At 41.7% G+C, this 26,414-nt stretch overlaps 1 long non-coding RNA gene across 1 annotated transcript in view; it reads right to left on the bottom strand.

Annotated features, from left to right (window-relative positions):
- Nucleotides 1-24,345, bottom strand: part of LOC147996784 (uncharacterized) — a 60,263-nt gene extending 35,918 nt beyond the window's left edge. The window contains exon 1 of the long non-coding RNA XR_015654866.1: nt 24,309-24,345. This is a non-coding gene — a long non-coding RNA (uncharacterized LOC147996784). The remainder of the gene's footprint in view (nt 1-24,308) is intronic.
- Nucleotides 24,346-26,414: the final 2,069 nt, after the last annotated feature.

Below are 26,414 nucleotides of genomic sequence, written 5' to 3'. Positions count from 1 at the left end.
AAGTCACTAAGACAACGGTTCTCAGCTTTCCTAATGATGTTACCTTTTAATACAGTTTTCTGTGATATTGTGATCAATACCATAAACTTATTTTGTTGCTACTTTTGGTAGTTTGGATGAAAATGGCCCCATAAGCCCACAGAGAGTGGCATTATTATGAGGTGTGGCCTTATTGTAGTAGTTGTGGCTTTGTTGGGGAAGTGTGTCAGTTCTCTTCCCGCTGTCTACGGATTCAGATGTAGAACTCTCAACTCCTTTTCCTGTGTGCTTTCATGACAATAATGGACTAAACCTCTGAACTGTAGTTCAGCCTCAATGAAATGTTTTCTTTTTTAAGAGTTGCTGTGGTCATGGTGTCTTCACAGCCATAAAACCCTAGCTAAGACACTATTTTAGCACTGAAATATTGATACTCTTGTGTTAATGTAAATATCTGATATGTAGGATATCTGATATATATATGTATATGTATATATATATATATATGTATATGTATATATATATATACACATCCCACAAAGAAGTTGTGACTCACAGATTGAGAAATACTGCATTAAGACACTAGAGGAACAGCAAAAACCAGTATTTGGCTCAACGAGTGTATGTCTGTCCTAGAACTGATCTGTGGGGTGAAAATCTATATGTGTCTGGGTTTTTCTGTGTGTATTGGAGACAGGGTATAGATATTTTTAAGATTATGTGACTTTCCCCAATATATAATATATATTCCCTCATATATGTAATATATTACATAATATAGATATAGGTAGATTAGATATAGATATATAAAGAGAGAGATAGACCACCCAAAGTTATATAATAAATCAAATATTAGTCTGGAGAAAGATCCACCCTCATTCTCAACCCATTCCTCAATCCTTCATCTCCCTCAGTTAAAATAATGAGAGACTTAAGAGCATCTTGCCTAAGCCCATGGCTCTTCTGTGGCACATTCACTTTTTCTGATTTTTTCCTCTGACCCTGTTTACTTTTTAATTATTCCATAAAGTTCTCAAAACCTGAGGTCTAAGCAGACCACACAGTAACAGTAACAAGTAGTCCATGTAGTCCAGGCTGGCCTCAAATTTGAGAGGTTCCTGTTTTCAGCCTCTCTGCTGCTAGAATGATGTGCCGGCATATGCCATTATGCCTGGCTTCAAAAAAAAAATAATTTTAGTGACACAGCTTTCTAGAAATATTTAACTCTTCATACAAATCTGTTTTATGTCAACATTCATTTGTAAGTATCAACACACATGGTGCCATTTCAGCATTTATTCTGAAACTGTAGAGATTATGCAAGATGCCGAATGTGACTTCTCATCTGTGTAACTCCAAATGTCTGCCTATGGACGCTGACATCTACCTTGAGTCACCAGGATGAACAGTGTTACATTTCTCCCCCAAACTAGATGACGGTCTAAGAAGATGGCACATGAAAACAGTATTCTTCCTTGTTAAATGTTACTTTCAAATTTAGGTTCTAGGGTTTGGAGAGATGGCTCACCAGTTAAGAACACTAGCTGTTCTTGCCTAGAACTGGGTTTGGTCCTCAGTATCCACACGGCAGCTCACAACCATCTGCCACTCCAGTCCTAGGAGATCCAATGCCTCTTCTGGGCTCCACAGGTACCAGCCATCAATGTGGTACATAGACATGCGTGTAGGCAAATACTCATACTGCCAAATAAAATAAATAAAAAACTTCACAAAATCAAACTTAAATTTTACTTCTGTGTCTGTGCATATCTTCTTTGATATCTTTTACTTAATTTTTTAAACTTAAAAACCTTTAGTATTTTACCTAGAGTTACTTGAAAATTTTCATTGAACCCCAAAAATTGTTCATTACAGAACTCCTACCCACAGTTTTATTTTGTAATAACTTACTTATGACATTTTTCTACCAAGTGTTGGAAGCTCTCTTTTTAGCACTCAGAACAAATAGAAGAGTTTTCATGTTTCCCATGCACAGGATGCACAGGAATACAGGTCTATATTTTTGTCCCTGTGCACAGTTTGCCTCCCACTGGGGTGCCAGCTGCTGCAACCACCCTGGTAAGACTTAGTTTGGACCCGTGTCCTGGACATGAGCTAGCTTCCGCAAGGTACCTTATCACAAGCCCCAGGAAGCAGTCATTGTCCCAGGAAGCAAGCATGCTGCCTATAAGGGATGCATCCCTGCTCGTATTAATACTTGGCTGTCCCTAGGATTTCACATACAGGATACAAGCTCATAGTGTAACAATAACTTAAAGTTATAAACCATTTCCACATGATGATGTCACTGGGCAGAGTCCCCTTTGGATACCCTTGTTCCTATTTACAAAAGAACTTTAAAACAGACACAGAAAAGGTCTGGAAGACAATTAATTTGGGTTACAGAAAGAAAGGGTGTCCTGATTATCACTTGTCACAGGTAGGAGGTGGAAGGACTGGAGAATGTTACATTAGTTATAGAGACCAAGTAAAGGGCTTGAAGGACCAAGTGGGCACATAGGCTATAGCAAAAGAACAAAGAGCCCATGGCCTTTCTTAATATAGATTTTATGGGAGGGGTGCAAAATCCTAAAAGGATGTGGCTTCCTAGGATGATTATAGATCAGAGCAATACTCTTCCCTTTTGAGTCAACCAAGAAGAATATTAACGTTGGTGTTATGTGGCTCAGGCCAGTAGTGATCTGATAGTTGTTTTGTGTAGCCTAGAACTCAGGCTGTGTATAAGAGAAGAAACGATACCCAGTATCTTTGAGTGCCTCGGTTTCTCTTTGATACTTGCTTTCTTGGGCTGTATGGGGAAAATCTCCTTGAATACACTGTTATTCGTCCATCTTTTGAGCTTTGGGATTAATTCAAACTTCTTCTGCCAGGTCATTTCTAACCTTGATATTAGTCACAGGTTATAGAAAGGCTTGAAGACAGGTCAGTGTAAGTTTATTTTTGATTTGACCCTGGAAACCCAGCTCTTAAATATAAACTGAAAGCATGTGGTGGACTGTTACTCTAGCACACTCAGAACTTTGTCCCTCTGTTCCCAGCACAACCCTGCCTCAATCCTCTTTTTTCCAGGATTTGCCAAGCCTGGAACACATTAAGATTAGTAAATTAGACGAGTGGATGAGAAGAAGGGGAATTCTCTATGTTGCTTCAGATGTAACAGTAAAAAAAGAACACTAAAATCCAGAAAGTTACCACCGCACAGTGAGGTATCATGACCTCCTCTCTGCTACACTCTGACATTTTATGGCTCTACCCAACCCATCAGGTTCTGAACATACCTATCCTTTTCTAATCTTGGGTCTGTAAACTGAAGTTTCCTGAAAAGGCCACATTAAAATTCAAGTCTCTTCAGACTGATCAAGGATTAGAACTTTCTGAGAGCGGAGAGTGGAAATGTTGCAAATTGAGTGTCAAAGTGATCTTAAGCTAACTTAAGTCCATCTAAGAGCCACTTACCACCTATTTCTGTATCCGGCCTAACATCCTTTGGATTGCCAGGTAAACCTTTGAAAATATTAACAGAACAAACACACCTGCCCCAAAGTTCAAAATGCCAATAAATAGCAAGACTTCTCTGCCTTACTGTAACTGGCCTACCTGCAGTCTACACCCATACAGGAGGGAGAGACTCTGTGTTAGATTGTGGGACCATGAAAGGCAGCTTGGTCCCCGGTTGAGCTAAGGCTTGAGTCCCTGGAAACCCTGAAGGAATCCCGGGCACCAGGCCCAGTCACTAGCTGCAGTCCCCATAGATCTGTGACTATCATTCATGTAGGGCAACGCCCCAAGCCTCTCCACTTGTAGAAGATGTGTGTAGGCTGAAGACAGATCTCCATTTTAATGAGGTACTTAAAGCCATTAAACTTTCCTTCCCAGACACTCCTCCCTGCAAAAGGTATTTAACCTCAGGCCCACCCTGAAAAGTGCTGTATGGTTTTACTCCTCTACTTTCCACCATGACAACAAGTGCCTTAAAACCATGAACTGCCTTTTTAAATTGGGATCTGCCAAGGGGAGCCATGGAGAAAGTCTTTACCTATAGAGCCACTATCTAATTTCTCTACGACCCCAGCCGCAGCTGTCACCACCAAGCCCAGGCCCAAGTCAACAACCACTGGCAATAAGCCAAGAACTCTCCCCATGGGACCAGCCAGAGCTCCTCTCTTCTCCCCCTTGGCCCTGGGCTAGGGCTAGTCCAGCCTGTGGGCTCCCACTCTGTTCTCAGCTCTTCCTCGGCTCCCAGCAGTGCCTGGGTGTCCAAGAGACTGAGAACCAGACAGCCCCTGCCTAGTCGAAGACCCTGGGACCCCACAGCCAGCCAGCTCCAGATATTCCCTGTCTCAAACTGCATCTCCCCAAATCCAGAGCAGTGTCCCGAGGCTTTCCTAAGGCCTGACACCCTCCTGTAACTGCTTGGGGTAAGCTCGGTCAACTTCCCCTGTCCTGCCTCCCCAAGCAGCTGAGCCCTGTGGCAGAGCTCTCTCTGGACCCCATCACCATACATTAGACAATAGCAAACGGCTTATCTGTGAAATCCAGACCCATGTAAGGAAAGCCCTTACATGAACTTGGGCGGAAGGAATACACTGAAAGATAAAATTCTAGAACAATCTGGAGGTTAAAGATAAAGGAGAAAGCTTTGATTTGAATACACGGTGCACATGACGTGAGGGCTTAAGAAGTTGTCTGGACCTTCCTTGGATTCCTGCTGGCTACGGAGAGTCTCACATTTCCTCACCGACCTAAGACCAAGTCAGAAAACCCAGGTCCTGTCAACACTCTGGGAGAACGCTTGCTGAGTATTGATGCCATGCAGATGTATCAAGTACCTCTGCCTTTGTGGATTTGGGCCCCAGCATGATGCAAGGGGGATTTATCAAAACATAATTTCCTGAGTATAGCTGTGTGAATGAGACATGGCGGTCATAAGCCTGGGTATTCGAACACTTGATGGCGATGTTTGGGGAGACGATGCAACTTCTGGGAGGTGGAATCTTGCTAGAGGAAGTGCATCACTGGGAGTGGACAAATAGGGGATCTCTCAGCTTCCTGTTCTGGACATCTGCCTCCTCTGCCATGACTCCCCTGGTATTATGGACTCGACCTCTGCAACGGGAACTCTCTCTTCCACAAGTCACTTTTAATGGTGCTTTATTATATACAATAACAAAAAGTAACCGGAATACTGAGTCCCATCCACTACTCTCTGGTCAGATTTTTAGTGTATGGTGTTTATGGATCTATACTTTAAATTAGTCTCTTAATTAGTGTTTACAGCATGATAGCATTATATAGAAGGATCCACTTCTATTTGGAAAGTTTGCGGTTTTGGGAATCTTGAGGTTCTTTACAGTTGAGGAGACCCTTCAAGTAGATGTTTTTTTGTGTTTCTGACACATTCCTTAGAGAAAGGGAAGGAAGGAAGGAAGGAAGGAAGGAAGGAAGGAAGGAAGGAAGGAAGAAAAAGTAAGAAAGAGAGAAAAAGAGAAAGAAAAACAGTGCTGATCTGTTTCCAAAGCTGGATTAGAAACTGCCTCACATTCTTTTGCACAAGGTATGTCCATGGTATTGATGCTGAAATTCATTCTTCAGCCAGCTTTGTAGCTCGAGCCAGAAAGCTGGAGAGTAGCACCACACTGCAATCCCCTCCAGGAAACCCAATGCCTATGTGAGCCTTTCCCCACACATTTAGTGCAGATACCCCTGATAGTCTCCTCCCCCTTGCCAACCTTGTTACTGCCCTGTGTTGGGTCAGAACTCTGAAGCTCTCCCCATGCAAGTTTTCACAGGTTCCAATGTTCCAGTGACAGCAACTTCTTGGCTTTGAGGAAGAAACAGAACAACAAGCTGGGATTGTACTGCCAAGCCTGAATACCTGTGAGGGGACTGAGGGGTTACAGACCATGAAACCAGAAGCATCCAATAGACACCCAAAAGGGGAAGGAAAACTCCTGGCCAGGGCTCAGGGGGCAGCCAATAAAAGGGCTATCAGTGAAGGCCGTGATGGTCTACACAATAGCTTTAGCAACTCAAAAATGAATCTGAATCAGGTCTACAGTTTGTCAGAGCTCCAGGCAACCTCCCATGAAAACTGAGGTTGCATGTGTATGGCCTAAGAAGAGAGTGTGGAATTGCTTATTCATGAAGAATCCTTTGTAGCAAGAGTCTGCCTCTTTTTATTATGTAGTGGCTCATGGAAGGTCGAGGAATAAAGAATACTTTACAAATTATTCTCCCTTTCCCCTTCCTTTTGAAAAATCTTCGCGAACATGAAGAAGCATCACCATCTTCTTCCCTTGCCCACATATTTTGACGAGTCTTTTCCGTGACATGTCGTCTATGTCCAAATGAATTTGAATAGTTGACTCATACAGCACATATGTGAGTTAGACCTGAATTGACATTTAGAAGCCATTAAAACAACCCTCTCTACTTCCAAAAACTAGCATTACTTCTGTGATAGCTTGTGATACACAATTCGTTCTACCCTCATAAGGAAGACGGGGGAGGAACATCATTATTTTTGATGGCTGCGTGCTATTCCATTTCAGGACACCGTGGAAACATTTTGTTGTTTATATTTTGGTGGCACTTTTCTTTTATGCATAGTTTCTTTTTTGGCTCTTAAAAACAATACTAATGCTAATACAGTATTGCATTTGGTATCCATATGACCTATGTTACACATAGTGTAGAGTACATTTGCCTGTAGTGGGTCTATTTCGATCTGGATCTGGATCATTTCTCATCATTTCAAGTATTGTCATCCTTTCCACAAATGTGGAAACAGTCTCCTGAAGACACTTCTGTGGCTTAAGATCCATAGCTGGTGGGAAGTCCCACACCCGCGGATCCCGGCCCGCAGCAGCTCTCTGCTCCCAGACCCGGGGAGAGAGAGACCCAACCGCCTGGTCAGGTGGGCACTCCTGAGGCTGCAGAGCGGAAGAGACCACCAACACTGCTCACCCCTGCCCACATCCCTGGCCCAAGAGGAAACTGTATAAGGCCTCTGGCTCCCGTGGGGGAGGGCCCAGGAGCGGCAGGACCCCTGCCTGAGACACCACAGGAACCTGATAGAAACAGACTGGATAAACAGTTCTCTGCACCCAAATCCCGTGGGAGGGAGAGCTAAACCTTCAGAGAGGCAGACAAGCCTGGGAAACCAGAAGAGACTGCTCCCTGCACACACATCTCGGACGCCAGAGGAAAAAGCCAAAGACCATCTGGAACCCTGGTGCACTGAAGCTCCCGGAAGGGGCGGCACAGGTCTTCCTGGTTGCTGCCGCTGCAGAGAGCCCCTGGGCAGCACCCCACCAGCGAACCTGAGCCTCGGGACCACAGGTAAGACCAAATTTTCTGCTGCAAGAAAGCTGCCTGGTGAACTCAAGACACAGGCCCACAGGAACAGCTGAAGACCTGTAGAGAGGAAAAACTACACGCCCGAAAGCAGAACACTCTGTCCCCATAACTGACTGAAAGAGAGGAAAACAGGTCTACAGCACTCCTGACACACAGGCTTATAGGACAGTCTAGCCACTGTCAGAAATAGCAGAACAAAGTAACACTAGAGATAATCTGATGGCGAGAGGCAAGCGTAGGAACCCAAGCAACAGAAACCAAGACTACATGGCACCATCGGAGCCCAATTCTCCCATCAAAACAAACATGGAATATCCAAACGCACCAGAAAAGCAAGATCTAGTTCCAAAATCATTTTTGATCATGATGCTGGAGGACTTCAAGAAAGACATGAAGAACTCCCTTAGAGAACAAGTAGAAGCCTACAGAGAGGAATCGCAAAAATGCCTGAAAGAATCGCAAAAATCCCTGAAAGAATTCCAGGAAAACATAAATAAACAAGTAGAAGCCCATAGAGAGGAGACACAAAAATCCCTGAAAGAATTCCAGGAAAACACAAACAGTTGAAGGAATTAAAAATGGAAATAGAAGCAATCAAGAAAGAACACATGGAAACAACCCTGGATATAGAAAACCAAAAGAAGAGACAAGGAGCTGTAGATACAAGCTTCACCAACAGAATACAAGAGATGGAAGAGAGAATCTCAGGAGCAGAAGATTCCATAGAAATCATTGACTCAACTGTCAAAGATAATGTAAAGCGGAAAAAGCTACTGGTCCAAAACATACAGGAAATCCAGGACTCAATGAGAAGATCAAACCTAAGGATAATAGGCATGGAAGAGAGTGAAGACTCCCAGCTCAAAGGACCAGTAAATATCTTCAACAAAATCATAGAAGAAAACTTCCCTAACCTAAAAAAAGAGATACCCATAGGCATACAAGAAGCCTACAGAACTCCAAATAGATTGGACCAGAAAAGAAACACCTCCCGTCACATAATTGTCAAAACACCAAACGCACAAAATAAAGAAAGAATATTAAAAGCAGTAAGGGAAAAAGGTCAAGTAACATATAAAGGGAGACCTATCAGAATCACACCAGACTTCTCGCCAGAAACTATGAAGGCCAGAAGATCCTGGACTGATGTCATACAGACCCTAAGAGAACACAAATGCCAGCCCAGGTTACTGTATCCAGCAAAACTCTCAATTAACATTGATGGAGAAACCAAGATATTCCATGACAAAACCAAATTTACACAATATCTTTCTACAAATCCAGCACTACAAAGGATAATAAATGGTAAAGCCCAACATAAGGAGGCAAGCTATACCCTAGAAGAAGCAAGAAACTAATCGTCTTGGCAACAAAACAAAGAGAATGAAAGCACACAAACATAACCTCACATCCAAATATGAATATAAAGGGAAACAATAATCACTATTCCTTAATATCTATCAATATCAATGGCCTCAACTCCCCAATAAAAAGACATAGATTAACAAACTGGATACGCAACGAGGACCCTGCATTCTGCTGCCTACAGGAAACACACCTCAGAGACAAAGACAGACACTACCTCAGAGTGAAAGGCTGGAAAACAACTTTCCAAGCAAATGGTCAGAAGAAGCAAGCTGGAGTAGCCATTCTAATATCAAATAAAATCAATTTCCAACTAAAAGTCATCAAAAAAGATAAGGAAGGACACTTCATATTCATCAAAGGAAAAATCCACCAAGATGAACTCTCAATCCTAAATATCTATGCCCCAAATACAAGGGCACCTACATACGTAAAAGAAACCTTACTAAAGCTCAAAACACATATTGCACCTCACACAATAATAGTGGGAGATTTCAACACCCCACTCTCATCAATGGACAGATCATGGAAACAGAAATTAAACAGTGATGTCGACAGACTAAGAGAAGTCATGAGCCAAATGGACTTAACGGATATTTATAGAACATTCTATCCTAAAGAAAAAGGATATACCTTCTTCTCAGCTCTTCATGGTACTTTCTCCAAAATTGACCATATAATTGGTCAAAAAACGGGCCTCAACAGGTACAGAAAGATAGAGATAATCCCATGCATGCTATCGGACCACCACGGCCTAAAACTGGTCTTCAATAACAATAAGGGAAGAATGCCCACATATACGTGGAAATTGAACAATGCTCTACTCAATGATAACCTGGTCAAGGAAGAAATAAAGAAAGAAATTAAAAACTTTTTAGAATTTAATGAAAATGAAGATACAACATACTCAAACTTATGGGACACAATGAAAGCTGTGCTAAGAGGAAAACTCATAGCGCTGAGTGCCTGCAGAAAGAAACAGGAAAGAGCATATGTCAGCAGCTTGACAGCACACCTAAAAGCTCTAGAACAAAAAGAAGCAAATACACCCAGGAGGAGTAGAAGGCAGGAAATAATCAAACTCAGAGCTGAAATCAACCAAGTAGAAACAAAAAGGACCATAGAAAGAATCAACAAAACCAAAAGTTGGTTCTTTGAGAAAATCAACAAGATAGATAAACCCTTAGCCAGACTAACGAGAGGACACAGAGAGTGCGTCCAAATTAACAAAATCAGAAACGAAAAGGGAGACATAACTACAGATTCAGAGGAAATTCAAAAAATCATCAGATCTTACTATAAAAACCTATATTCAACAAAATTTGAAAATCTTCAGGAAATGGAAAATTTCCTAGACAGATACCAGGTATCGAAGTTAAATCAGGAACAGATAAACCAGTTAAACAACCCCATAACTCCTAAGGAAATAGAAGCAGTCATTAAAGGTCTCCCAACCAAAAAGAGCCCAGGTCCAGACGGGTTTAGTGCAGAATTCTATCAAACCTTCATAGAAGACCTCATACCAATATTATCCAAACTATTCCACAAAATTGAAACAGATGGAGCCCTACCGAATTCCTTCTACGAAGCCACAATTACCCTTATACCTAAACCACACAAAGACACAACAAAGAAAGAGAACTTCAGACTAATTTCCCTTATGAATATCGACGCAAAAATACTCAATAAAATTCTGGCAAACCGAATTCAAGAGCACATCAAAACAATCATCCACCATGATCAAGTAGGCTTCATCCCAGGCATGCAGGGATGGTTTAATATACGGAAAACCATCAACGTGATCCATTATATAAACAAACTGAAAGAACAGAACCACATGATCATTTCATTAGATGCTGAGAAAGCATTTGACAAAATTCAACACCCCTTCATGATAAAAGTCCTGGAAAGAATAGGTATTCAAGGCCCATACCTAAACATAGTAAAAGCCATATACAGCAAACCAGTTGCTAACATTAAACTAAATGGAGAGAAACTTGAAGCAATCCCACTAAAATCAGGGACTAGACAAGGCTGCCCACTCTCTCCCTACTTATTCAATATAGTTCTTGAAGTTCTAGCCAGAGCAATCAGACAACAAAAGGAGATCAAGGGGATACAGATCGGAAAAGAAGAGGTCAAAATATCACTATTTGCAGATGACATGATAGTATATTTAAGTGATCCCAAAAGTTCCACCAGAGAACTACTAAAGCTGATAAACAACTTCAGCAAAGTGGCTGGGTATAAAATTAACTCAAATAAATCAGTTGCCTTCCTCTATACAAAAGAGAAACAAGCCGAGAAAGAAATTAGGGAAACGACACCCTTCATAATAGACCCAAATAATATAAAGTACCTCGGTGTGACTTTAACCAAGCAAGTAAAAAATCTGTACAATAAGAACTTCAAGACACCGAGGAAAGAAATTGAAGAAGACCTCAGAAGATGGAAAGAGCTCCCATGCTCATGGATTGGCAGGATTAATATAGTAAAAATGGCCATTTTACCAAAAGCAATCTACAGATTCAATGCAATCCCCATCAAAATACCAATCCAATTCTTCAGAGTTAGACAGAACAATTTGCAAATTCATCTGGAATAACAAAAAACCCAGGATAGCTAAAGCTATCCTCAACAATAAAAGGACTTCAGGGGGAATCACTATCCCTGAACTCAAGCAGTATTACAGAGCAATAGTGATAAAAACTGCATGGTATTGGTACAGAGACAGACAGATAGACCAATGGAATAGAATTGAAGACCCAGAAATGAACCCACACACCTATGGTCACTTTTTTTTTGACAAAGGAGCCAAAACCATCCAATGGAAAAATGATAGCATTTTCAGCAAATGGTGCTGGTTCAACTGGAGGGCAACATGTAGAAGAATGCAGATCGATTCATGCTTATCACCCTGTACAAAGCTTAAGTCCAAGTGGATCAAGGACCTCCACATCAAACCAGACACACTCAAACTAATAGAAGAAAAACTAGGGAAGCATCTGGAACACATAGGCACTGGAAAAAATTTCCTGAACAAAACACCAATGGCTTATGCTCTAAGATCAAGAATCGACAAATGGGATCTCATAAAACTGCAAAGCTTCTGTAAGGCAAAGGACACTGTGGTTAGGACAAAACGGCAACCAACAGATTGGGAAAAGATCTTTACCAATCCTACAACAGATAGAGGCCTTATATCCAAAATATACAAAGAACTCAAGAAGTTAGACCGCAGGGAAACAAATAACCCTATTAAAATGGGGTTCAGAGCTAAACAAAGAATTCACAGCTGAGGAATGCCGAATGGCTGAGAAACACCTAAAGAAATGTTCAACATCTTTAGTCATAAGAGAAATGCAAATCAAAACAACCCTGAGATTTCACCTCACACCAGTGAGAATGGCTAAGATCAAAAACTCAGGTGAGAGCAGATGCTGGCGAGGATGTGGAGAAAGAGGAACACTCCTCCATTGTTGGTGGGATTGCAGACTGGTAAAACCATTCTGGAAATCAGTCTGGAGGTTCCTCAGAAAATTGGACATTGAACTGCCTGAGGACCCAGCTATACCTCTCTTGGGCATATACCCAAAAGATGCCTCAACATATAAAAGAGACACGTGCTCCACTATGTTCATCGCAGCCTTATTTATAATAGCCAGAAAATGGAAAGAACCCAGATGCCTTTCAACAGAGGAGTGGATACAGAAAATGTGGTACATCTACACAATGGAATATTACTCAGCTATCAAAAACAACGAGTTTATGAAATTCGTAGGCAAATGGTTGGAACTGGAAAATATCATCCTGAGTGAGCTAACCCAATCACAGAAAGACATACATGGTATGCACTCATTGATAAGTGGCTATTAGCCCAAATGCTTGAATTACCCTAGATCCCTAGAACAAACGAAACTCAAGACGGATGATCAAAATGTGAATGCTTCACTCCTTCTTTAAATGAGGAAAAAGAATACCCTTGGCAGGGAAGGGAGAGGCAAAGATTAAAACAGAGACTGAAGGAACACCCATTCAGAGCCTGCCCCACATGTGGCCCATACATATACAGCCACCCAATTAGACAAGATGGATGAAGCAAAGAAGTGCAGACCGACAGGAGCCGGATGTAGATCGCTCCTGAGAGACACAGCCAGAATACAGCAAATACAGAGGCGAATGCCAGCAGCAAACCACTGAACTGAGAATAGGTCCCCTGTTGAAGGAATCAGAGAAAGAACTGGAAGAGCTTGAAGGGGCTCAAGACCCCAAAAGTACAACAATGCCAAGCAACCAGAGCTTCCAGGGACTAAGCCACTACCTAAAGACTATACATGGACTGACCCTGGACTCTGACCCCATAGGTAGCAATGAATATCCTAGTAAGAGCACCAGTGGAAGGGGAAGCCCTGGGTCCTGCTAAGACTGAACCCCCAGTGAACTAGTCTATGGGGGGAGGGCGGCAATGGGGGGAGGGTTGGGAGGGGAACACCCATAAGGAAGGGGAGGGGAGAGGGGGATGTTTGCCCGGAAACCGGGAAAGGGAATAACAGTCGAAATGTATATAAGAAATACTCAAGTTAATAAAAAAAAATACTCAAGTTAATAAAAAAAATAAAAGGAATAATAATAATTAAAAAAGAAAAAAATAAGGCTACAATACCTGTACTCTTACAAGTATTTGTGTAAAAATATTTGTAAACTATCTAAGCATGTAGTTACATATATACTTAACACTTAATGCACACACACACACACACACACACACACACACACACACACACACACATGGATGAGTGCTGCTGGACCTAGCAGGAGATATCCAAACCCACTCGTGAAATTAAAACAGCAATACCAATCATTAATAATACAACGAACTTGTATTGTTTTGTGAGACAGGATTTTGGAATACAGCCCAGGCTGCCCTTGAACTCATGAACCTCCTGGCCCAGTTTCCCTGGGCTAGAATTAAAGGTGTGTGCTGCCATAACTGATTGAATGATTTTTAGTTAATGTACAAACATGCTGTATGAATTCCCCAAGTCAGGCTCATTCAAAGCATAATAACTCATTAGTCTATTTGCTGATTGTACTTGTGGCCTGAGAAGACCTTGCTGAATTCCATGTAGGACACATGGAAGCTTCTCATTGGCTGGTTAATTTTGCATGCTAATGCAGCCACAATTCCTTCTGTAACAGAAGCAGCTCTCTGGGTGGTTTACAGTCTCTTCACATTGATATCGTTCCACAGTCTTATTCCTTTTCTGAATAGCCACGGTTACATACAAGTCCTGGTATGTGCTTATACCCTTAGCCTTTCTCCAGACTCTGACAATACAATATAACACAAAGCAGGAAGGATTCATTTGGGTTCAGAGTCTGAGGGCTCAGTTCATGGTCACTGACCCCATGTGCTTGGGTAGAGCATCTGGGTGGAAGAGACATATTTACCTCATGACTGACTGGAAGGAGAGAGAGAGACAGAGACACACAGAAAGACAGAAACACACACACACACACAGAGAGAGACAAATACACACAGAGAGAGAGAGACAAATAAAGAGAGAGGCAGGAGGAGGGAGGGAGGGAGGGAGGGAGGGAGGGAGGGAGAGGGACAGGAACAGGGAGAGGGAGAGAGGAACCAACTGGAGCCTGATTACAACCTTCTAACATTTGGACCTAGTGACTTTTTTCCTTCGTCTAAGCCCAGATTGCCAAAGTGTCAACCACTGCCCTACACAGCAGCACCAGATGGGAGTCAAGTGTTCAACACGCAAGCTTGTGGAGGGTGTCTCATACCTCAGGTATGAACCTTTCTCCAGTTCACGAGACAGCAGCAGCTTCCTGCAGGAGAGGGCTCCTACTGTGTTCACAGCTGCCCTGAATCAAATTTAAGAATATTTGGGTAAATGTATTCAGTCCTAGGCACACTGGCTTGTTCCCTTGGGCCCCAGCTAACACGGAAGAACCTGTCTACAACTATGACTAAAGCACGAGGGAGCAGCAGGGCAGTGGAGGGCTTTCCCTGTGCTGCAGTAGTCACCAGTACTTGAAAGTCCTCAGGCCTGAGTGCTTGTGGAGGGCACAGTCATGAAGGCTTGTCCATGAAGGCACACGAGTATATAAACAATTACACACATGGGCACACATATTCCCACATACACATATACATATGTAGGCACACACATGTACAAGCACAGGCAAGGATACATACAAATGCACATGCATGGATATGTGCACGCATAAACATGTATGTATGCACAGATACACACAACAAAGCAATTCATGCATACACATGCACATATGCACATTCATAATATATGTAAACACACATATAAGCATGGGCACAGATACATAGCCAGAACACCTGGTTGTACACAAACACATAAAACGTGCACACATACACATGTACACCAATATTCACATGGATGCACATACATTTGCCCCTGCACACACACTCACACCCTTATAAAAATGCACAATGCATGTACGTATTTATGGAAAAATGGATGCACACGTATGTGTATATTGTGTGTGCCTGTGCATGGACATATACATATACCCTGCTACCCTGAAAACAAGGTGTTGAATTAAGAGCAAATGAAGCCTGGTGTGGCAGTGCAAAACTATATCTAGCAGCCTGAGAAATGAGAATCATGGCTACTAAGGCTACAGAAAGAAACCCCACTGTCACAAAAAAAAAAAAAGGAGAGAAGAGAAAAATAGCCTAAGCAACATTATTTACTCATATCTAGATTAAAATTAATTACTGTTTCATCAAACTCATCAGCAATTTTTTTCTTCATTAAGTTCAAATGTATGACCCATACCTAAATTTCACAACATGACACTTTCATTATATTAATGCAAATCACTCTTGGTTACCGATTTGAGTGAAGGAGCAATGTGTTACCTTTGAGGCTTGGAGGCTGTATGTTGGCTGCTGGCTAGCAGTCTCCCTCTCTGGAACTCCTCTGTCAAGCTGAGTCAGTGATGACTGGGGCCAAAAGGAGTCTGGTGGTAAATTCCCTGACCTCCAGCTGGAATAATGAAACGCTGTTTTTAACCTATTTAATTAGCAGAATTTCGCTTCTTGAAAGATTAAAATCCAAGTGTCCGTCAGGATTCAAAGAAATAAATATGTGCAAACCATACAGATGGTGATACAGACCACTGAACTCTTCTGAAGGGCAATTTGGAGCATGTGAAAACCCTGGATCCGATCAGCTTAGTGATTGCTCTTCTGGGACCTGACCAGGAATTGCTCATGAAAGATGTAACAAAGTTTGATGAGCAGCACTGTTTGTAGAGCACTGCTTATAATTACACAAAATCGAAATAACTCCAGGTCTGGCCACACAGTGGGGAGGTGCTCATGTCAACCAAGGTGCATTCAATGATAAAATGACATGCAATTCTTCAATGTAGTTAAAATATACTTAGGTGAATACATTTATCTTTTGACGTGAGGGTCTTGTTACATAGTTCAGACTGGCCTCAAACTCACTTTGTAGCCTAGGCTGACCTCACATAACCCTGTCAGCACCTCCCAAATACTAGATAATAAGCTTGCATGCCTAACTTTGTTCAAGTAAAATGTTATTAGTAAAGTTTTATATATGTGTGTGTTAACTATGTATGTAACTATATGCATAATTGCTTAGATAGTTTACAAATATGTTTACACAAATACTTGTAAGAGTACAAGTATTGTAGCCTTATAATTATACAATTAAGGTATTTTAAATCATGTCCATGTGCATGTATGTAAGGTGAGTGGCAGCAGACCTTGGAGCTGCAGTTACAGGAGACTGGGACTGTCTGATGTAGGTTCTGGGAACTGAACTTTGATTCTCTGAAAACACAGTATATGCTCTTAACCACTGACACACATTTCCAACCACAAAGACAGAGACCTGAGGGAGAGGAACAGCGTTTTATGTATGGATATGCACGTATTTACATATGTAAGAAAAAAACCTAAAGTAACAGAGTATTACTTTCATAGTGGCTGTCTTGGTGGAAATGAAATCATAGTATACAGATTGTTTTCCTTGAGATTTCTTTATTTCTATCAGTTTTAAAAGCCAGTATATTTTTGCTTTATGTACTTACTTATTTTATGTATGTGCATATTCTTGGAAACCTTAAAACACTGAAATACTATCATAAATTTTTTAAGGCAGAGTTTTTCTCTGTGGCCTGAGATGGTCTTGAGCTCAAAACTCTCCCACCTCAGCCTCCTAATAGGGAAGGGGTTAAAAGGTCCATAACACCACACCTGCTTCTTACTATATAGTCGATTCCCTTTCCTGACTCCCATCACTTTCTAAGGAAGAGAAGAGTCCATATACGTACTTTCAACAGCACAAAAGCCTTTATTCACAGACTGGAGCCCAACTTTTATTCCAGCTTAGACCATCTTCTCCTGAAAGACACCCCCAGAGTCTCAACTCAAGGCTTAAAGCAACCAACCTAGCACGACAGAAAAGGCAAGTGACATATTGACCCCTTTAGCGCTCAGTGTGCATTTAAATAATAGATCACAGTCTGCTGCTTTGTGGAGAGGAGAGCAGGCCCACACTCCATCATCACTCCAGGTATGGATTTTGTCATTACTATGTTTGCCTCATGTTGCAGTACATAAAGATCGTATTTATGATTGATGGCAGCAGATGGGCAATTTATTCTGCTGTTTACTTTTTATGGGGATGAAGTGGGAGTAAGTGCAGCCAGAGCACTCAGCTAAGCATTTGCTAACGTCCTCTATTGACCAAGACATTCAGGGAGATTATCTGTAGCCCACAGGCATAGCCCAGGCTTCTTCGGATCTTCGCCCAGTAACCAAGGGAAGGGGTGACAGACACAGACATTTCAGAGAGTTATATGGCCACCTGTTAAGCTGGTGTCATTTTCTCCACTCATTAGATGTGCGGAGCAGGGAAACTATCTCCAAGGTTACAGAGGTTACAGGTATTAGGACTAAGGATTCACATTTGAGCACAGGATCCTGAAGCCTATTGCAACACTGCCTCAGAGTCTTCAATTTTGTTCTTTCCAGAGGTCATCTCTAAATGAGGGATGCGCACACATTTCCCCCTGCCCCCACCCCCTCCCTCAGCATGGAACAGTTAGAAGTAAGCTTGAGTGACGTCACAGAAGGCTCTGGGGCACAATTTACCATGCAGGGATCATCCTGCTTGAAGTAAAGGCATTGAGTTGGAAAGTCTCGTGCTTGCCCATCTACAGCTGGAAACCATCGCCTGTATCCCCTGCGCAGAGCAGTTCAAAACCCAAGGGCAGTAAAAGTCGAGAGTAGGAGCCAGGAACCAGCATCTAAGGTAACCCAGGCAGGATACCATGATGCAAAGGGAAAGGTGGGGCAGCAGCCGCTGAAAGCCAAGTCCACGTCAACAGGCAGAAGGATCAGCAGTGTGAGGAGAACAGTGTCAGCACCAAGGAGGGGCTGAGTGAGCATTCTCTTCTGAGTGTTTTGTTGAAGAGATGATGTAATCATTCCCAGGGTTCCTTGTGGCCCACCCACCACTGATCCCATCCCTTCATTTACAAAAATACCTTTAAACACGAGACTTCCATCAATACAATGATGCGACGCGGATAACGTCCTACTGCCTATCACAATGAATGTGACTGCTTTAATCAGATTGACACAGCCTCTGGTACACACCGGAATGGGGGGTTGGGGCCGAGAGACAAATTTGACTTTGAAAAAGAAATGTTTCATCTTAAGGCAGGCATAGCAGTACATCTTTGTAACTCCAGAACTTTGGAAGTTGGTGCAGAGGATCATTCATTCGGGTCTAACCTGGGCTTGAACTGAGACCATGTCTCCAAAAAAACCAAGTTCTATTCCATAAAATAATTTGATTTTGTAATAGATCCCTCCTTCTCTCAGCTTTCTGTCACACAGTCAGCTTATGTCACGGGGCTTATCTCTTAAAACCGAGGGCTTAACATAGACAGCCTCTCCTTTTGTGGTTTCAAGGTCTAATCAAGAGCTCAACAGAGCCTGCTGACCCCACCCATCTTAAAGGTAAGGTTTTTCTCATTGCTTGTTTTTCTTCTTTTTCGCAAATAGTAGCCATTAATTCAGATTCGTTCTTTCTAATAGGCATTCACACTTCCTTATCTGTGAAATACTAGTTGGCAGGGATCAGACTTGGTCTGAATCTACACCGAGGAGCAATTTCTAAGATGCTACAAAGCAGTGAGGGAGGCGGGCTGATGAAATGAGCCTACGCATTGTCAGAGTCCATTACAAGTTGGCATAAGCAACTTAGAAAGAATAGGCCACTGTGAACACACTGACCCGTGACTGTGTGAACCCAGGCGAGGAAGATACCAGAATGCCTGACCTGGGCAAGCAGTTACTTGTTTGCCTCCTTCTGAGCCAGGGAGAAGCAACAGGTTCATCAGCGGGGGCTCATGAATTTGATTTGAGACTCAAACAGAGGCAACAAGCAGGCAGTAAGAGATATATTCAGACCTCAGGGTGGCAGCTTGCCCTGCTTCTTCTAAATGGATGCAATTTCTTCCTTCATTCTGACTCCCGGTGACACTTTCCATATATCTATTTTATGACACTTACCTTAATCAACAATAAAAATAATTCACCTTGTTCTTGTGCTATTTTTTCTTCTCCCCCAGTCTTCTGTCAAGGCATAATGCTTCATATAGCATTCCTCATCAATTTTCTCTCTAAATCACCTATCACAATATCCTGTGGGGGAGCCGGGGGGAGTGGGGGGGGAAGAATTCACTCTCTATAGGCAGTAAGGTAAAAAAGCCCATGGTGAAACTATAAGCTGGTCACGTATACATGAGAACAAAGAGAGCAGAGTTTAATTACAGCCAGCAAGATGTCTGCCAAGGTTGGTGACTAGCAACAATGTCAGCCAAGACGCCAAGGTTAGCAGCTAGCAAACAGGTCAAAGATGGACAGGAGGCAATCTCCTGTGTCAACACATTCTCACTTGGGAGAGTAGTCCATGGCCGGGATCACTTCTCTGGTTGAGCCAAAGGGGCACAAACTGAGCATATGAGTCCCTCTAGTAGCTTGGCCCAAAACCTGCTTAGAGAATTAGCCATTCTCAGTAGATGATCTCAGTCTTTGTCCAGTTTTGCCACAGATCCCATAAATTATCCCTAGACAAGCAACTCTGTGGTTTCTCATTTAAAACCCCCTCTCAGTCCCAAGAGTTTCTCTCATTTTTTCCTTAATTTTCCTTAATAAATATGCTCCTGTCCCACTTGCCTCACCTTTGTCTGTGTCTTTTAAAGAAGTTGAGAGCCATTTTCTCAGGTTGACTTTTGTTGTCCAGTGATGGTTTCTGAGTCATGCACACATAAGCTGAGAAAGGCATTGCAGCTCTCTAAGATCTTCATGAGTACTTAGGAAGTGTTAATGGATGGGATTTGAAAGTTTGTGATGTGTGACCTCCTAGGAGTCTATGCACCTCAAACAGGGTACCTGTGATATCTTAGTTACTTTTTTAATCCCTTTGAGGAGACAGTATGTCTAAGGCAACTTATAAAAGAAAGCATTTAACTTGGGGTTTGATTACAGTTTCAGAGGGTGAGTCCATCTTGATCATCATGGCAGGGAACATGTCAAGTGACAGGGATCAAGATAACTGGGACTGGTGTGGATGGGCTTTTGAAACCTTACAGTCCATCACCCAGTGACACCCCTCCTCCAACAAGGCCACATGTCCTTCAACAAGGACACGCCTCTGAATCTTTTACAAGTGGCTCACCAACTGTAGAGTAATCATTCAAATATATAACCCAGACGAGAAAGCTGGAAAAGCCAGACACTGGAAATCTGTAAGGGGTGAATTCTGGAAGAGATTGGGTCACTTACTACTAATACCGCTGATCTGAATTATGCATAAAGAGGATAGGTGCAAGAAAAGAGTACACAGCCTTGGCTACATTAGTGCCCTGCTAATAGTATTGGTTTCAAAATGTTGTGAGAATATATGCTAAAGCTTTGCCATGAGCCCCGGATAAAATTATTGAATTGATACAAGAAGTTTAATTACATTATTGATGTTCACAACTTCTCAATGGTGGATTGTAACACAGCCTCAAACTTCCTGTCCCTGTTTATTCACTTATTGGAAATAATGATATCATCGTAATTTAAGACTCATTTGAAATGAGATATTTATATGAGTTCCCAGCATATATTAGGAAATCTTTTAGCATAATAATAACATTTACTGTGCATTTATTGTGGGATAATCATTAGATTTGAGGGATGTCAGGGAGCACTTTTGGCACATAATGGGTTTTATATGTTGGTGATTTGAATTTTTGCATCTATATTCAAGTGAATACTAAGTATTGAAAGGCCATATGCTAAGTATTCTTCCTTAAGGAAAGTCCTGGATATCAGTTGTTTTTTTTAATAATACTCTGTCACATTATAAACAAACCAACATACATTGAAGTTTTTATTTTGTTTTGAATCAAGTAGTGGGGGGAGGGAGGGGGAGGGAGGGAGGAAGACAGAGGGAGGAGGGCGGGAGGGAGGGAGAAAGAGAGAGTGACTCACAGAGAAAGGTATGCTTGGATGCCTAAGGCATGTGAACATGAACACTAGGAATTAATATCCAGTGTTTTCACATATTGCTCTCCACCTAATATTTGGAAATAGGCTTCTACACCAAACCGGGAGCTCATCAAATGGCTAGATTGGCTAGGGAGCTACGAGGAACTTCCTGACTCTACCTCCCAGTGCTATTATTACAGGCAAGCACTATGGATCTCAGCTTCCTATGTGGGTACTGAGGATCTGAACTCATGCCATCATGCTTATCCAGCAACCACTTTGCTCACTGAGCCATCTCGACTACTCCAAATTTAATTACTGTAAAAATATCATGACATGAATAAGTAGATTTGCATGCATTGTACCTTGCAATTTTTTCCCCTAGCAATTTTAGACTCCAGATAGGTACATGCTCCTCTGCAAGGATAGTTCACATTAATACGTATAATCTTAATTAAAAATATGCTTTTGTTACTGCTAAAAGAAGAAGACACAGGCAGTGTCTGTTCAGAATACACTATTCCCACGGCTCTTCTGAGCTCGGCTCCCCCCAACATGTCACTTCACATCTATTGCTTTAAGCCTCCCAAAGCCCTGTAATCAATTCTTTCTTATTTTCTATTGTATTTCTGGAACTGGAATTTGAAATTGAAACAAAAAGTGGGAGTGATGAAATTGTGATAGCCCTAAAAGTTGGATGAGGGCCAAGGGGTGACCTTCTGTGGGCTGCAATTACTTTGTAGTATAAAAAGAGGCTGAGCAGGAACCATTAGACAAAAACCCCTCCACATCACGGCGCCAGCCTCCCACACTGGCTACCCAACGGGTTCAGTTAAGATTTCATTGGTGGAATTTGTCTTAGTTTGCCGCCTTAGTTATAAACTCGGCGTATTTATTAGCACTTCTAGTCTCAGTTCTTCGGAAACCTTTCGTCTCCCTAGCAGCATGAATATTTTAATAGAAAAGTTAAGAGGCCAGGAATCATGGGATATGTGACTTATTCTTCTTCACTGTAAGAAAAGAAAAATGGAGGGTCTTCTGTAGAGTAATTCTAAACAGATGAGTTAATGCAGATTCAAGTGGAAACGCCTGGTTCTTTGGAAAGTTAGTCATCGCAAGCGATGTTTTGCTGGGGTACACACGTCTTGCTAAAGCAAACACATGAAAGACTGTTTTCCTGAGGCAGACACAGGCGAAAGGATGTTTAAATATCACAGACATAACATCGGTGAGCTCAGCTTGTGGTAACGTTGCCATTGAGAGAAGCTCACCAAAGTGAGGTTCCTGCGGCAGCCCAGGCTTCAGCATCCTTGTCTCAGGCTGGCTGGTGACTCAGCAGTTTCTTCAGGATTGAACTACAGCTGCCTGGTGTCTACTTGCTGAAAGGACTGGACCGTAACTACTGCTTTGTGCCTGGTAACTGTCTGCCTAGAGGACTGGTCTGCAGCTGCTGAATCCTACTTAGTGTTTGCTACAGGACTGAACTGCTGCCAAAGATTATTGAGCTCACCCTCAAAGAATTATTGCTGAACTGGTCCACTTCCCCCATAGCCTAATAACTTTTCTCTTCCACTCCCTCTGCTGGGTGGTGGGCTAGAGGAGAGATTGAACCATTATGAAAGGTAGGTTGCAAAAAATGTATGCCTACGGAACACAATGTTGTTTGACATGGTTAAAGGACACACCTTTAACCCTGGCACTTGGAAGAAAAGGGCAGGTGGATCTCTGTGAGTTCTAGGCCTCCCTGGTCTACATAGAAAAGTCCAGGACAGTCAGGGCTACATAGTGAGACTCTGTTTTAATTAACAATGAAATCCTAACCAAAAAAGTTATTGGGGCAAATTTCTGACACACTTTCTTGGTACTAATAGTTCTCTTTGACCCAGCAGTGACATTATAAAAAAATAATTCTTGTATTTTATCCTCCATACACTTCCACTAGAGGATTGCCCGTGGAAGCACACTGCTGCCCTGCCATCTTCAGGAGTCTAGCTGTTTGCAAAAAATATCACACCTGAGCTGGTTGACTGTTCCTCAAAGGAGGAAATAGAGTGTCATTGGACCCTCGCCTTTTCTAACCAGCTGTACAAATTGGGGTCTTGGGAAAGGGCTGGAATATATAGGTGGGGAAGAACTAAGGGAGGGTGTCCTCCTATGTAGTGATGGGGAAGTTATCATCCATGCTGGCTATAGACCTTCCATTATGACTGCTTTAAGGTCACTCACTCTCCTGTACATCTTAGAGTGTGACTGCTTTAAGGTCCTCCATATTCCTGTTCATTCTACTCACGTATTTCTCTTAAAGTAGAGCTTAATAAATTCATTTCATTACACACACACACACACACACACACACACACACACACACATAGTGAATTCTGGTGGAATTACACATAGGTTTGTCGCTGGGATTGTACAAGGAGGAAATAGGTTTTGTTTATATCTCCCCCAGGGAAGGAATTTTTAACAAAACCCCCTAAATTTGTGATACTGTTAATAAATGTATCACACACCATTGACACTTTAATTCATTACTGAGATGATTTAGTTAATAACAATGTAGCACCTTATCTGAACTTGATCCATGAGCATGCAATTATTTTTGAAGGCGAATTAACACTTTCTTCTCTTTGAAACCCATTCCTCTCATAACGTCTACCATTCTAAGAACTATAGGAATATACTTCATTAATAGTTAAATTCACAGGGCAAACGCTAGCACAGTTTTTATTATTTCAGTGTTTTCCTTAAATTCTCCCCCTGTCCCTCCCCCTCCCTCCTTCTCCTGTCTCTCTCGTTGCAACAGGGAGCTAAATTAAATGCCCTCTTGTGTAAGTTGCCTCAGTGAGAATGTTTTGTTATGGCAACAGAAAAACAACAAAGATGCCACAAATAAAATGCAAATTAAAATTAGTTTGAGGTTCTATTTTAGTTCAGTTTGAATTGGTCTTATCAAAATAATTGACAACAAACCTCCTCAAAATGGTGAGGAAAAAAGAACCCTTACCTCTAGCTGGTGGCAGGGTAAACTGTGCAGTGACCATGGAAATTCAATACCAGAGCTACCACATGACCTATCATACCACTCCTTGCCATATACCCAAAGGATTCTGTGTCCTCAGACAGAGAGCCCTGAGCATCCATGTTCATTGCTGCTCTATTTCTTCACAACAGGAAGCAGGTGAGGTGACATATCTATCAAGGGATGAATGAAAATGTAATATCTCACACTTTCATATACTTATATATAATGGAATTTTATTCAGCAGTAAAGAAAAATGAAAATTTCGGGAAAATGGATGGAACTGGAAAACATACTGAGTCAAGTGACCCCCAACCCAGAAAGAGAAATGTAGGGCAACATAATTAAAGTCTGAAAATAGGTCCACACATTCAAAACCATCGGGTATTTCAAGAAAAGCAAAGGACTCCTATTTGGAAGTGCAGCCTCTTCCAAAATGCTTTTGGAAACACTATCTTTTTATAGAAGAATGAAACTAGACTCCCCATACTCCCTATCACTTACAGTAATTTCAAAGTAAAATTGAAACTATCAAATATAACAAAATAAAGTCACAAGAAGATGGGGAGAAGTTAATGAAGTCTGCATAGGCAAAGGTTTGTTTTATGAAAAGAATAGCAGCAGAAAAACTGAAATTTAAAAATACGACAGATATCTTTTAAATATGTTTATGCCCGTAGATCGGTATTACTCTCATCCTTGGTCAGAAAAGCATCTTCCTGCAGTGGGCAATGGATAATGTAGATGCTCATACCCACCCAAAAAGCTGAAATAAGAGCTGGAGACAGTAACTGTGTAGTGCAGAGCACCAAATAGGATGTTTCTATCACTCCCTACACACACACACACACACACACACACACACACACACACACACACACACACACGTGTACACACACATATGCACAGTAAGCCTCAGAATGCTCCTCCCACATGAGTATAAGAGCAGGAAGATGAAGGAGGACTGCCACAGAATTCTATCTCAGATCTGAACATGACATGCTCAAGGTCCTCACAAAGTCATGGCAACTGTGGTTAACACTCCAGCATAGATGGGGAGAGGAACATGAGACCCTAGCCCTACAGAACTGAGAAGGTACTGTTAGTGGATGGCAGCTGGGGAGGAGGGACTCACTTCTCTTCACGATGTACCCACTGGAAAGTTATCCACAGTCTAATCAGTAACCCCACACCCATGTTCATGTAAGAAAGACTGTTTCATTCAATAGATTACCAAAAGAAAAAGGAAAAAAGACATAGAACTAAGAGAGGACTCTATTGGGGAAGGAAGGGTTCCAATGGGAGGGATCAGGGAATGAATATGATCAAAACACATTTCATACATATATATATATGAATTTTCATATATATATGAAATTGTTAGAGAATATATTGTTTTATAAAGAAAATAAGACATGAAATTAGAAAAAAATAACATCATGTATAACAAACTATTGAGTTAGTTTGAAAACATTAGAGTGTTTCCTACTATCCAGCACATAACGTATTTGGTATGCTTTCCCAAAGCCTTCACACATGGAGATGCAATACAGAATATTCTTTTAAAATATTGTGCAAAGATTTATTAAAAGAAGGATAATGTGACACATTTATAATTATGTTAGGTGACATTGAAACTGTCACAAAATGAATTACTTTGCTACACATTGAACATATGAACTCAACATATGTGAATGACTTCTTTAGAATGCTTGATGGATTTTGTAGACACACAGAATTTTAAAGCAATCAAAAGGGGGTGCGGTTAATTTTTAAGAACTAGAAATAAGTGTGTTTTAGAGGCTGGGAATGTAGCTTAGCTGACAGAATGGTTGCCCAGCATTCACAAAGGTCTGAGTTTGATTCCCAGAACAACATAAACCAGACGTGGCTGTTGTGTGCCTGTGACCCTAACATTTGAGAGGTGGTGCCAAGGGGTTCAAGGTCATCTTCAGCTACACACAGAATTTGAATTTGGCCTGGGCTAACTGAGGCCCTGGCTCTCAAAACAAATGAAAACACAAGCAGAGTTTTAGTCTTCCAACGTGTCAATAATAGGCAATCATAAATCTTTTGAATTGTGCTTTCTAA

Source organism: Rattus norvegicus, chromosome 1 (genome assembly GCF_021556685.1).
Source record: "Rattus norvegicus strain SHRSP/BbbUtx chromosome 1, alternate assembly SHRSP_T2T, whole genome shotgun sequence".
Lineage (NCBI taxonomy): Eukaryota > Metazoa > Chordata > Mammalia > Rodentia > Muridae > Rattus > Rattus norvegicus.
The sequence above is the reverse complement of the archived record's forward strand: the minus strand, read 5'-3'. Positions and strand labels throughout refer to the sequence as shown.